Raw genomic sequence first — 15256 nt, forward strand, 5'->3', positions numbered from 1 at the left:
TCGTGGTTTGGACAAACTGCCCACTCCAAAATCGCATCATTGGTTAAGTTAATGTTGTGATGGTGACCAAGTCTGGCCCCACACGACAATTGCAGTTCTCTCTAATGCTGCTAGCGGTGCAGAAATGACACACTTGACTTTAAAGTTGTTCCTGGTGATTTGTGGTAATGGCTCGAACCACACGATAGAAGAAGTGCAATCTTACCAGCTGTGCGCCCTCTGAACCCAGCATGTTCAAAAACAACAGCGGGTTAGAGAAATGAACATGCAGCGTTTAGCATTTGAGCATCATTGACCTCAATCTGAAGGTCAAGTAAGGAGTTCTTACACCTCAGTAGCAAACGTTGGTTATTTAAGCTCTTATGATAGAGATGGAAAGCTGTTGATGCCCTTTGTCAACAGCCTCACTTCTGCACTCCAGGAACATTTTGTTTGTCCTCATTGATGGAATTTCCAGCACGTTGCTTCGCCCATCTTTATGCATGAGCTGTTACCGTGGGGTAGAGACATATTCCTATACAGGTCATTGTTGAGCTAACATAATCATCTGATTGTGTCATGAGAGATGCTTTATTTGATCGCAATCAGATGTACGGAGTGTACGCAGACCCACGTTCACACAATCCATTAGCTTTCTGCTTGCTTAAAATCCCCCCGGCTCCACTATTAGTCAAGTGAGTATGTCTAGCGCAGACAACTGAATCCTGGAGAGGTGGTGCTCGGTCGATATCACGTGTTGTAAATAATGGGAGCAGGGTTAAACATATAATTTTTAAAGCAGTATTGTTGTCAGTTGTTGTCATCTACCAATGACCTTGTTACATCATAGAAACACCCTAGCAACTGCCTAGTCACTCTAGTAACTGAATAACAACTGCCTAGCAACCACTCAGAAAGCCTTAGCAACCACCTAACATTCTCTTGTGGCTGTGCAAACTATGCTGAAACCACATAGAACACCCTAGCAACTGCTTGGTGACCCTCCTAAAAACTGGGCAAACCACCTAGCACACCATAGAAACCAAATATCAACTGCCTAGAAAACCTTAGTGATCACCTAACATTGTCTAACGACTGTCTGAACCATGGTGACACCACGTAAAACCCCCTAGTGACTGGTTGACACTACCTTTGCAATGCCCCAAAAATAGTGGGCAACATGGGCAGATGTATAGCAACACCCTGGCATCTGCTCAGAATAATCTAGCAAACCACCTAGAACACCCTAGCAACCACATTTTAACTGCCTAACAACCACTCAAAACGCCTTAGCGATCACCTAACAACGTCCAGCGACTGTGCAAACCATGCTGAAACCACACAGAGCACCCTAGTAACCGCTTGGTAACACCCTTCCAATGCCCTAAAAGTAATTTGGCAAACACCAAATTTCTGTAAAGCATCCACTCAGAACACATTAGCGACCACCTTACATTGTCTAGTGACTGTGCCAACCATGAAGAAACCACAATGAACACCATAGCAACCACCCTTAAAATGCCCCCCAAAAATTGGCCAAACCACCTAGTACACCATTAAAAACCACATATCGACAGCCTAGAAAATCTTAGCAATCACCTAACATTGTCTAACCCCTGTGTGAACCATGGTGAAACCATGTAAAACCCCCTAGCCTACTGGTTGATACTACCTTTGCAATGCCCCAAAAATAATGGGCAACATGGGCAAATCTATAGCAACACCCTGGCATCTGCCTAGAATAATCTAGCAAACCACCTCGCACACCCTTAGCAACCACTTTTCAATTGCCTAGCAACCACTCAAACCTAACCACATCCGGCGACTCCTGCTGAAACCACACAGAACACCCTAGCAACCGCTTGGTAACACCCTATCAATGCCCTAAAAGGGCGCGGTTCACTTGGGCTCAGGCGCGGAAGGCTGTGGTGTGAGCGCAATCGCGCCTGAGCACGATTCAAAAGGTGAAGACGTCAGTTGCGCGACCACTCACGTTCATCTGCCTCCGTAAAAACCTTTTGATGCGAGCAGCGGGGTTACATGAATGTCCGAAGCTGCCCACGTGACAGATCAACTAATCAATATGATGACACGTGAGAGGGCTGTCTGTAATCGCGCACCAAATGACTCCGAATAAAAAACACAGACTTATCATTACGATGGGTTCCAGTGTTAAAAGAGAGCTTTACTTCCTGCTTTTTGACGAAAGTGCCCCCGGACTCGGATCGATAAAAAGTACAGTGTGAGTGCGTGCACCTGGGGGAGTAGGGAGGGGTGACAATCGCGCTGGGGCATGGTTTGGTTTGGATAATGTGAGTGCGCCCTAATTGTAAATAGATCTTAAAGGGATAGTTCACCCCAAAATGAAAATTCTGTTATCATTTACCTGCCCCTCATGTTGTTCTAAACATGTATAAGTTTCTTTATTCTGAATTACTTTTATACTGATTACCATAGTAGGAGAAACAGATACTATGGCATTCAATGGGTACAGTCAACTGTCTGCTTACCATTACTTATCAAATATTTTATTTAACAGAATAAAGAAACTCCCACCCAATGGGGTAAGTAAAGGAATTTGGGTGAACTATCCCTTTAAACAGACAGTCGTCTAATACTGTAAAGACTGGTGGTTGATAAGTAGTTGCAAAGCTACTTATAATTAGTAAAATGTCTAAAGTGGACTAGTGAAATAAAGTGTTACCCTGCCTAGCAACCACTCAGATTACCGTAGCGAACACCTAAAGTAACATTAGCTGCGTTTACATGGACATTTGTAATCCGTTTAAATGATCAATCTGAATAAAAATGCTCCATGTAAACACCTCAATCGGACTAAAAAGTGCCAATCTGATTAAAAATCTAATCCGCTTGTTAGGGGTGGTTTATACCGTTTGTAATCCGCTCAAAATGACATGTACTGTATACACTTGATCGGATGGATAACTGAAACTGGGAGGCTCTGCGCATGTGCCATCTTTTCTTTTTTTAATGGCGGTTGGCAAACGCACTGAAAGGTGCATTTCCGCCACCTACAGGACGGGAGTGTGGAGCATATGCACACGTGCAATGACGTAGAATTTCCGTAATGACATGTGACGCAAATAACTCGAGTTTGTTTTGCTGAAGGAAGTCACAAGAAGTGATTGTCTTGCTCATCTTGTTCCTATTATCCATCCAATTCCCCATAAAGTGATACAAGACAGCGTTGTCCGGTCAGTCCATGATTTATTCTCTGATCCACAAACGCGTGTGTTTGGACTCGCTCTCGCGAACGGTGCCTGCAGCACCGCGTGAAGTAAAATACGCTTTTTGGGCACACGTGAGTGGGTGTTTTTGCTGCAGCTTTTTTAATCAGTGAGGCACAAAGCAAATCTTGAAACAGCGTGAAACTATATTTGTGCAATGTGCGCATGTCAAATGATCAAATCTGATGTAAATCTTGTGTCATATAAACACGCACATCAATCCGATCACATTATTAAGTGTTCATGTAAACGCTATGATAGGATTTATTAATCGGAAGGATTTTAATCCGATGGAGGCAAAATGTGTCCATGTAAATGTAGCTATTGTCTAGTGACTTTGCGAACCATGCTGAAATCCCCTAGCAAACGGTTGGTGCTACCTTTTAGAGTTCTCAACGGGCCTGAAAATTACAACCCGGCCTTGGCTTTTAAAGCCTGGACCCGATGTAACCCGACACATCAACATGAATTATCTGCCCGAACTTGACCCGCGGCCCGCCGCCGCCACCCACACCTTTTTTTCTTCTCATACACGTATTATCATGACCAGCAGACGGGAATTCAAATCAACCTTTAATGTTCATACCTTTTAAGAATACAAACAACTGAAACCATAAACTTTAAATATATAAATAGGCTATATAAATATGCCTTGAATAAAAATCACACAATAATAAATAAAAAGAACTCCAACATGTACCCAGCCAGCGGCTACCCCTCCTGTAGTAACTTTTCTCCAACTCCATCTTCTTCTCCAGGCAACAGGCGTGCACGCAGCGGTGTCAGGTCTACCCCCGCCCCTCTCCGTGATGCACGGTGCAAGCAGCAGCCAGACTTTCTTTACAGTGAACAGCAGCGATAATTAATAATTTTTTTCACTGAGCGGAAAAGATTAAGCCCGAGGTCCTATCCGACCCAACTCATTTGCTTTTATTTTTGACCTGACCCGTTGAGAACTCTACTACCTTTCCAATGACCAAAAATAATTGGGCAAATGTCTAGCAACACCCTGACAACTCTCAAGAATACTCTACCAACCCACCTAGTACACCCTACACTGTAAAAAATGATTTGTTGACACAACTTGACTTGGTCAAGTCATCTTATTGCATTGACCCAGTTAAGTTTAGCCAACATTAGGAGTTAAGTTAACTCAACTTATATGTATTTGTTGAAATAACTTGCAGTAAATTGGGCCAACGTACCATATCAATTAATAAGCAATTAGATTTTTTTGTTAAGTAAACTTAAAAACATATTGGTTGAACTTAATTTTTCATGTTTTCACAACCATTAACAAAGTCTAATTGACATAAAATAGTAAGTTTTCCTCAACATCACAACTTAACTTTTTGAGTTTATTAGACTTCATTGCTTTCTTTGACAAGAAGTTCTAGATATCTGCCTGAAACCAGATTTTTTTAAATGAAATCAACACAACTGCAAAATTGAAACTCTCAGCATTTATTTTTCCTTGCAAAGATATGAAAACATTACAAGAAAAACCCTCACATATATTCAGCTCACATAAGCACATGCAAACTTCTTTATGCACAGACTCATTCTTAGAGAATGGTATCAGATATTTTCATTGCTGGAACAACTGTACATGAAGAATTCACTATAAGCTGTGTTTAACAACTTCAAATAATTCAATTCCCAATCAAATGTCAGACATGACAAGGAAAGAGAAGCAGGACAAGGTAACAAGAACACAGTCTGTTTAAAAAAAATTCTAGAATACCAATGTTAAAATATACACCTCACAAAAACACGTGCAAACTTCTCTATGCACTCGGGCTGCACAATAAGTCGCATGCGATTGTCACGCGCATCTTGTAAGTAATGCCGGTTCCTTGACTAGTAGCAAATCGCCACCAGCCGCCCCCAGATGGAGCGGCACCCACCACACAGAGACGCAGTCCACCGACACTCGGGGCAATTTCACATTTACTATCGCGGACGTGTTGCCTGCGACATGCATGCGATATGGCCCAGCTTGTCAGTGAACTACGGCTCTGTGTAGTAAATGCAGCTCCATCTGAAAGCAGCTGATGCCGATTTACTACCAATCAAGGAACCGACGAGATGTGCATGGTATCGCATGCGATCTATCGTGCAGCTCTACTATGCACAGAACCATTTAAGAGCCAAAATAGTACAAATAACTCTCCTTGTCATTATCAGATTTTCCTAACAGCTTATAGTGAATTATTCATGTAAAGTTGTTCCTGTGTTTAACAACTTCAAATAAAACAGTGTCTTTAATTCCCAATCAAATGTCTAACATGACAAGGAAAGAGGAAGTAGAACAAGGTAACAAGTGAACAGTCTGTTTAAAAAAATTTCAAGAATACCAATGTTACACTTAAAGCGATACTCCATTGTTTTGTCATATTAAACCATGTTATTACCTTAACTAAGAAGAGTCAACACACACCTCCACCATCCCAGCGCGCGCACCTAAAGGAATAGTCCACTCATTTTCAACACCAAAACATGTCACCACCTCAACCAAGAATTGTTGATACATTCCTCTATCATCTGGGCGCGTGCACGTAGGCGCTGGAGCGCGCTGCGACGCTTCGATGGCATTTAGCTTGGCCCCATTCATTCAACCGTACCATTTAGAGATAAAGTTAGAAGTGACCAAACACATCAACGCCCTTCCCACCCAAGACGAGCAGCTACACAAGCAAGCTTGGTGGCACAAAATAAAACGTAGTGCTTTTCTAAAAGAGGAACTATATTCCACGACGTAACAGCACCTTTGGGAGTACTTCGACTTGGCGCAGTAACACCCTCCCTCTCCCATTATGAGAGTGAGAAGGGGAGCGGACTTTTCAGGCGAGTCGAAGTACTCCCAAAAGTGCTATTCCGCCATACAATATAGTCCCTCTTTTAAATCCGCTTAGAAAAGCGCTATGTTTTATTTTGTACCACCAAACTTGCCCGCACAACCACTCGTCCTAAACAGGAAAAACGTCGATGTGTCTGGTCACTTCTAACTTTATCTCTAAATGGTACCATTGAATGAATGGGGTTAAGCTAAATCCTATCGAAGCGTCGCAGTGCGCTCCAGCGCCCACGCGCACGCACACAGATGATAGAGGGATGTATCAACAATTCTTAGTTAAGGTAATAACATATTTTAACATTGAAAATGAGTAGACTATTCCCCTAAGAACTGCGGCGCTTGGCGACACCCCGGCAGCACCTAGCCCAGCCCAGTCCATTCAATGGCACCAAACAGAGATGAAGCCAGAAATGACCAAACACATTGTTTTCCCCATTTAATACGAGTACATACGATCAAACATGGTGGCACAAAACAAAACATGGCGCTTCCAAAAGCGGGTTAAAAAGGGCAACCATAATGTATGGTGGAATAGCACTTTTGGGAGTACTTCGACTCGCCTAAAAAATCTGCTCCCCTTCTCCCTCTCATAATAATTATAGTTACCCTTTTAAACCCACTTTTAAAAGCGCCACGTTTTATTTTGTGCCTCCACACCTGATCGCATATCTACTCGTATCAAATAGGGAAAACGTGGATGTGTTTGGTCATTTCCAACTCCATCTCCGTTCTGCTCCACCGAATGAACTGGGCCAAGCCAAGTGCCACCAAAGTGTCGCCGCACGCCACAGCCCCTAAGTGCACGCACCAAGATGACAGAGGGATGCACCAACTCTTCCCAGTTAAAAGTATAGTTCACTTTAAAATAAATTTTTTATACGTTTTAGCTTACCTCAGGGGCATCCAAGATGCAGGTGTCCCGGCCTCCGCGGCAGCTCCACCCTTGATATTCCTAGGTCAAACCGCTGTTGTCCGTCAGTCATACAATGCAGGTCCATGGTCACCTACCAAACGCAACCCCAAAGAGCATGCACAGAGAAGTCCAAACCAAACAACTGCCCATCACAAGCACACACCGATGGCCCAAGACACGAAACGAGCGGCTTGTGCGAGAAAACGAACACTATTTGTATTGTTTTTGCCCCTTGTGCCCAGCCGCGTCTGTGCTTGGTCTGCGCATGCACCGGAAGTGATCTCCTGGATGAGTTCGCGCGAGCATACGTAATTGTTTTCTTTCATGTCGGTTTAAACATCCCGGATAAGCACAAATTAGTACAATTTCTATTAGCTGTCTTACCTACAATCTCTGTTCTGTGTAAACAATGAGTGACGTACACGTGCGAGAGATCACTTCCGGCGCATGCGCAGACCAAGCACAGACGCGGCTGTGCACAAGGGGCAAAAACAATGCAAACAGTGCTCGTTCTCTCACACAAACCGCCCGCCTCGCGTCCAAGGCCACCAATGTGCACCTACGATGGACAGCCGTCCAATCTGGACCTCACCGTGAATGCTCCTCGAGGCTATGCCTACCAAGTGACCACAGACCTGCACCACACGACCGACAGACAACAACAGCCCGACCCAAAAACATCAAAAGCGAAACCACCACGGAAACAAAGACACCCACATCCCGGACGCCCCCGAGGCAAGCCAAAACATTAGAATTTAATTTCAAAGTGAACTATTGCTTTAAGGTAATAACAGTTTAATATGACAAAACGATGGAGCATCCCCTTAAAACAATAATATCTAAAATAACAATGGTCTTAAACTTTAAAACAGTGTAACACTGTAAATGCTTATAGTAACAAGGAGAAGAAAATAGTTTCTTATCTCAGCAACTTGCTCTTCAAAGAGTGAACTCTTGCGGTGCAAGAGTGTGATCCAACTCCAATGAACAGGCGCTGTATCACTTCAAAAGTGAATTTTAATTCCTTTGGATAGTCAAGGTTTAATGCGTACACCAGGCCAATCAGGTTCAGAAAAGCATTAGGTATGTCACTCAGGGTGACGCATCACCACTTCTTCCTCAATCACCAGGGCAACGTCATTGTAGAATTCTGGAAAAGGCTCCGCATTTTCCACAACCACTAGGATTCCGATCACCACGCCCTTGATCACATCCTCTTCATGGTCACTGGGCTTTGTAGAATGAAAAGAAAATTAAGGTACTATTACTTATAACCAATTTCACAAACAATTTAAAGTCCCCAGACCCCTGCAAATTAAGAGATCTAATGTTCAATTTTCCCTTGTTTTGCCTTAAAGCAGTGTTTCCCAATCCTGGTCCTCGAGCACCCCCTCCCAGAAAGTTTTAGATGTCTCCTTATTTAACACACCTGATTTAACTCATCAGCTTGTTAGGGACACATGTTTACCATTTTGGAAGGAGGCTGATGAGTCAAATTAGGTTTTTTAAATAAGGAGACATCTAAAACTTTCTGGGAGGGGGTGCCCGAAGACCAGGATTGGGAAACAATGCCTTAAAGGTTTCAGCTTACCTCGCATATCTTCATGAATTTAGATGGAGTCTCTCGCATGTATCACGGCAGCCCAAGCAATGCTGCAGTCCTCATCCTTTGGTTTGTTGTCTGTAAAATATATGATGATTAAAGTACCTCCTTTATTGGTTCAATCCTTTGTTTTTCTTTTCATTTATCCTTTCACCCCCTCCCCCTCTGTCTTGAAAAATAAAAACATTAATTTCAAATATGTACACTTTTTGCATACTTTTGTTGTAAATAAATTACCAGTGATGTGGTACAACAACAGTTGTTTGTTACCTTTTGTTCAGCACCAAAATAAGATTTAATAGTAGACGTAACCAGCTGATGTCACTTAAACCAGGAGTGCACTTAAATCAATGTAGTGCACTTTAAGAGTAAAAATAAGTTACATAGATCTATGAGGAATTTAAAAATCTTTGGTTGCATATATGCATGGTTATAATAGGGCACACAAATGAGATTCACCATTGGTTAAAACATGTTTATAGAATAATAAGTGGTGGCATTTAATACAGATTTATTATTTATTAGTGAACACCAAGCAACCTTTGCACCCTAAATTTGAAGTGGATACTGCAACATTACAGTTTATAATTCAAATGATGATGTGACTTTGCCTTTTCAGACACCCAGGAATTTAGTCAAGTCCATTTGTTTTTTGCATTAATCTTTTGGCAAAGCATTACAGTCAAGATCTACGCGTTTCACACACACATGCAGGCAAACCAGATCTACGAGTGTGTCATTATACTATTCTGTAATCGCACGCGTTAACGCAAACACGCAAATTAGATTCACAAACCATCAGCGAATGTGTGTTTTTGTCAGGATTATGTGGGATCTGGTTCACGTGGATGCGCGCGTTAACGCATGTGCGTAGAGAATATTATAATGCAAGCAAAACGTTTTGACACAAATGCAACTTTATATTGATCTCGTGAGACAGCATTTGAAATGCAAGCACCTGCTTCTCTTAATTTCTTCTAAAATGCTGCATGTCTCTGCCTATTCCGTCCATCCATGCCCAGCGCCACTTATTTAAGTGCTTTATCAATTAGGTCATATCTTTCCTGTTCTTTATAAACTTACTTTCCATCCTGCGGACTACGTTTCCTTGCTACGTGACATCTCCGGTCTCCGCTCGGTACCTGCAGCTGGATCTCTCAACCACACTTAAAGACCCGCCCCATTCTACTTCTGATTGGCTAGTTTAGTTTGGTTGAGAGAAAAAGATGTGTTCCTCTCATCCTATTTGTGGGTGAACGCATGAACGCGAAATGATATTAATATATATATTTTTTTAAATTCGCAGCCAACGCCGCCCGCCGGAGATCCGTCACGGTGCCTGAAAACTTTAAACCATGCGAAAAAGCTATTTTGGGCCATTTTACACCAATTAACATGCTAAGTAACTGTACACGTTTGTATCTATTTACCAACATTAACTTACACTAGTCAAAGACGACTTCTCTTTCTGCTCACGTGTCTAACAGCTCGGTGTCTAACACTGCATAGCTAGCAAAAATGTGCGTGTGGCTCCTGATTAACGTTAACTTACCAATCAAGTTGTCTTAAATCAATACACAAACAAAACAAGCCTATTTTTTACATGAAAGAAAGAACAAATCGGGGTATACTTACTATAAAAATACATCTCGTTCAAATAAGAGCTCCTTCGTCTTCTTTTTTCTCCCATCAGCAACTCGTGTAGCGATCTCGTCCTCTCGTGCAGAAAATGGCGCTGGCGCGTCTTGTTCAAATTCGTTAAAGTAGTACGTCATTATGACGTAGAGATTCTGGCACATGCGCATGAGGCAAAAAAATTGAAACAACCTATGTTTTGTTGTTATATGAACACCTTATTTAAAGTTTTAAATTTCCCTTTAAGTTGAGGTTGTTATAACTCATCCTAGTGCGTAGTGAGACACTGCAAGTTGACAGGACATGATTTTACTTGTCCACCTGACTAAAACTCAGAATCATTTTTTACAGTGTAGCAACCACATATCAACTGTTTAGCAACCACTCAGAACTTCTAATCAACCACAGAGAACGGTACACATACCATCAAACTATTTATTCAAAGTATTTAAACTTCCCAAGGCTTATATGACCTTAAAACTGGTTTAAACTTTCAAACAAAGCCTTGTCTTGATGCTAAACTTTCCTCTTCTAGTTCTGTTTAGCCCTGTTTGGCCCCGGTCTTGCTGGTGGATGCAATTCTGTAGTATAACTTGGACAGTTGGTCGAGCTGGTCAACTGTGAAATATATCTATTCACCAGTGACATTCAGACCATTTCATATTTGTTTATGCGTTATCAGCTGTTAGTACTGTGTTGTAAAAGTCAAGAGATTTCCAGAGATATTTCGCAGCATTCTGGGAGTATCGATTTGGAGATGGCAGCATGTGGAGGTTAATCCTTTTAGCCGTCCTCAGTCAGAGCTCTTTAATGGAGAGGTGTGAGGTTGGACAAGCCAGACAAGAGGCTGTTAGCCATTCCCCATGCTTTTATACACCGTCATTACAGCTTCTTTTTATCAATATCCCGTGTTTAAAGGACATGAGCTAATGAGGTAAATGGCTTGCTTGCTACTTATGACCTTTTAGCAGAGGTGTCCTTTCTCACACGAGATTAAATCTAGGGGGGCGGCGGCCATGTGCGCGGCGGGCCCGGGTTTCACTTTACAGGGTGGGTGGCGACACGCGCAAAGCATGGAGTAGGCAAAGCACCGGAGATGTGAAGCAAATGTTGCCGTTTCACGACCCATTTCATCATATTGTCTGTCACTTCAGTTTATTTCTAGTCTCCGAAATCTGTTATTTATGTCACCTTCAGCAAGGAGAGGCAGAGCATCACTGCGTTTATCCATTGTGTCGACCTCCAGCACTACACAATGCACGTAATGCACAAACCATTACTGATATACAGGAGCTTCAGGCCAGGATAATTACTTTAACAAGATCATTTGGGAGTTAATGGGGTGTGATGCTCCCTCTCACGAGTTAAGTCATACAAGTGACGCATGCTTGTGATGCAAATGTGTGCCGTGTGGAGACACATGAGAGACATGAGCCGGCCCACGCAGAATCCGAGGCAACGTGAGGAGAAGATGTACCACTCATTAAAAAAATAAATGGAGAAAGATTGCAATGTTTAAAATAGCAAGCGCCGCTGTTGGTGTTAAGGAGTTGTCTGTTTGTTTGCTGAAGGATTTGTGGGTGTTTGCTGGATGTTATTTTTAGTGCCATTTTGATCTGAAGAAGCTAAATTTAAGATGCTAGTTAAAAATCTGTCGGTTTTGTCAAAAGACGAGTTTTCGCAAATTGCTCAGTTACAATGTTGATAATTTCTGACACGATTTGGACACAGCCACATAACTTTATAAAATTATATCCTTGAAAATGGGAAGAGGCAAATTACACACAGTAAACGCACAATAAGAACTTACATACAGTACGTTAAATTCTTTTTTATCTTGCCTTCACACGTCAACAGTAACTCAATGTGAGCGCTACTATATTTGTTTATTGGTAGCCATTGTATTGTGTCACAAATTTGCCCCAAAAAAGTTTAAATTCTAAACCATCAACGTTTTCTAAAATCACCATATCTCGTTTATTTTCAGTATGCGTTTCCATTGCAGATTTGCGCAAAACTTTAATGATATTTTTGTCAACAAAAACTATTGCAAAATGATGGCGTTTCCATTAACTAGTAATATATGCAAAATCTCTCGCGTTAAGTCATCCAAGCATCATGTCGACTGATGTTGGTATGTTTGTTAATATTCACCGCACTAGGCATATTTTTAACCAAAGGAGACGTAAGAGTATTATCCAAACATTTTTGGCGAGGAATGCCCCTTATACTAAGGAGCGACAATGTATACGTGTTTATTGATGGTAATAGTACATAATTTTAAAACAAAACAGATGTAGGAGTGTAAACATCATCTTATACTTGGGAGGAGACACGTACTAAGATGTTTCTAGGAGGTTTTAGTACATACAGCGTCAATAATAATTATGTGAATTACTTGCATTTTATGAATTGCCTGAAAAACCACCTCATGCAAGCGTAAAAACTTTTTTGTGATATATGCTAAATTGACGTGTTTCCATTAGCTGTTTTTTAATTCGCAAAGTCAATTTAAAGGGTAATGAAAACGCAGCTACTTTGTCTCTACAAAACATCGTATGTACTGTATGAATGCATTTGAAATTGTATCACTTTTAAATTCATACTGAAAAGATCCATAGATTATCTTTGGGCCAAGAGCATTACTGAAGCTCTTGAATCTGATAGTGTATGTGTTTACGTGCTGTGTCTCAGTCTGTGGTGTCTCTGAGTGAAGGTAGACGGCTTCGTAGCGGATATGGAGATCAGGATGAGCGGGACTGGGAAGACTCGGTTTGAATGTTAAGGTGCTTTCTTCCAGCGGCAGCATGCATGCATGGAAACAGCATCTATATGCATGTGCTATATGCATCGGTCCAGGTTAAATGCCACTGTGTGTTACTCATTGACTTATGGTTAATGGGGTCATCATGACATGCTAACGGTCAATAAACGTGCATTTACAAAGTACTTTAATGGTTACAACTTGTGAATTAGCCATTTCTAAATAAGATCATTTGATTGTGATATTGTTAGTGACGGCTTAAAGAGAAAACGCTGAACGGTTTAAAGGTCGCTGACCAGTTGACACTTTTTACACGCTTGTAATTTTCTTGCCATCAATCCCCTACTGATGCGCCACCAAAGCCACAACCCCAAGCTTTTAGACAAAGCTCATTAAAAAGAGGTGAGATCCCTTTAAATAATGAAGGATTTTTCTTTCTTTTTTTAGTTCTCTCACCCAAACAGATCTTTTATTCGTTTCCATAGTAACCGAAAGACTGTCTCAGTACCACTGAATGAGAAGTCTTCCACGGCTGTAAATGGGGGCTGACAGAGTGGTGGGATGGCGCCTCTCAGAGGCCGTCAGGATACACGGCTCCTTCTGAGTTAGAGAAACCCACATCCCTCCGTTTTCCTCCTCACGGATGCGTGTTATCGCATGGCTGTGTTCAAGCGGCGCGCACAAGTGAAGTCAGGTTGGTCAGGTGGCAGGCACAGCTGTCGCCTCTGTGCATATGCAAGGCACGAACACATGGGCTGCTGCATTTAGCCACGCATCCAGTCTGGGAGCAGCAGAAAACTGCTAACAACAGCTAATGAGCTGCTGTCTTAGGGAAGAGCCTGTTCTCACGTGGGCTAATATGCGCGTTTTAATGTAGTCGTGTAGTCTCTGAGATGATGTTTGTGCAACATTTGATAAAGACAAAGGGAAAATAATAAAAGAAATTCAAAGGATGTTTGTTGTGATTAGGTAACCTCAAGCTTGTTTCATTTAGATCCAGGAGTTTCTACAGAGATACTGGTTTATTGGTTAAATTCATTGCACTGACATGTTAGGTCATCTTTATAAAATTCCACCAAAATTGCCATTTATGCACAACATCCATCGTTGAAAATGCTCAACTGAATTATGCTAGTCTCAGTTGTCAGTTGCATAAGTCAGCCAAAAGCAAAAATGATGTCTTCATTTACTCACCCTCATGTCAGTCCAAACCTGTTTGTTGTTTCATCATTGAACATAAATTAAGAATTTTTGAAGTATCTGAATTAGAGCCCGACCGATATGCGGTTTTTCGGGGCGATACATATATTAGGAAGAAAAAATGACTGATAACGATATATCGGCCGAGATTCTTTATGTGTATATTATAGTACAGTACACATATACTACAGTATATTATACTACAGTACTGTACATAGAATACACTATATACATTAACAGAATACTGTATACTGTATATAAATAAATACAATGCAATGCAATGATCACTCACAAATTGGCAAGAAGTTAACAATAAACTTTATTATCCAAAATGAGTCTGATATCAGTGCACTAAACAGTAAACTTGACTTATTATAAATAACTTTAAAACACACACAGAACAAAATACATAAAACTTGTTTTGATGAGAATAACGTTATAGTGGACTTGTATTGAAAAGGGAAACTTATGAAGTCATTGTTTATTAGCTTTACAGTAAGTTGTGTACTTCACAAATTAGTAAGCAACTCACCTTTAAGACGACAATGCTTGACTGAAAACATACTGATGTAGGCTAATGTTTAATGTTGTGCACAAAGTTTTATGCCGTAAACCCACAATGTTCGGCACAAACTTTAGACTTTTATAAAACTAAAGCGTCTTCTCTTCGCCTCTTTTATTTAGCGAGGGTGTAAAGTTGCGCGACCTTATTAAATCAATTGCTCTGAAATGAGCATGTTCAGTAACAACACAAGCAGCTATAATCTCATATACTGTTATGTAAGTGCATGACTGCGCGTAGTTTAAACGTGTAATTTCTCCTTCTCGCATCATTTCTCCCGCTTGCGTTTTAAAGCCGCTCTATGCATTTTCGGCATTTTGGTCAAACAGCGACCCCTAGAGTTGCTGGAGAATACTTGCAACTGTCGTAATTTCCCACTCTAGTACTCCGAAGATGAATGACCAGGTAATGTTTCACAATTTCATACAAATATTAGGCTACTGCATAGTCTACTAAACTAAAGATGATGGTAATAGGATAATAAGAAGTTTTTTT

The 15256-nt window shown here is 41.3% G+C and overlaps 1 protein-coding gene and 1 long non-coding RNA gene across 3 annotated transcripts in view; one reads left to right on the forward strand and one right to left on the reverse strand.

Annotated features, from left to right (window-relative positions):
• csmd1a (CUB and Sushi multiple domains 1a) overlaps nucleotides 1-15256 on the forward strand; it is a 696936-nt gene that overhangs the window by 534359 nt on the left and 147321 nt on the right. The gene's annotated exons all lie outside the window — the stretch shown is intronic.
• LOC129454954 (uncharacterized) lies at nucleotides 6406-9868 on the reverse strand. The gene is made up of 3 exons (XR_012372031.1): nucleotides 9684-9868; nucleotides 8589-8678; nucleotides 6406-8229 (listed from the first exon to the last, which is right to left on the reverse strand). It is a non-coding gene; the product is annotated as an uncharacterized lncRNA (long non-coding RNA).

The sequence above is a fragment of the Misgurnus anguillicaudatus genome, chromosome 11 (assembly GCF_027580225.2).
Source record: "Misgurnus anguillicaudatus chromosome 11, ASM2758022v2, whole genome shotgun sequence".
Taxonomy (NCBI): Eukaryota; Metazoa; Chordata; class Actinopteri; order Cypriniformes; family Cobitidae; genus Misgurnus; species Misgurnus anguillicaudatus.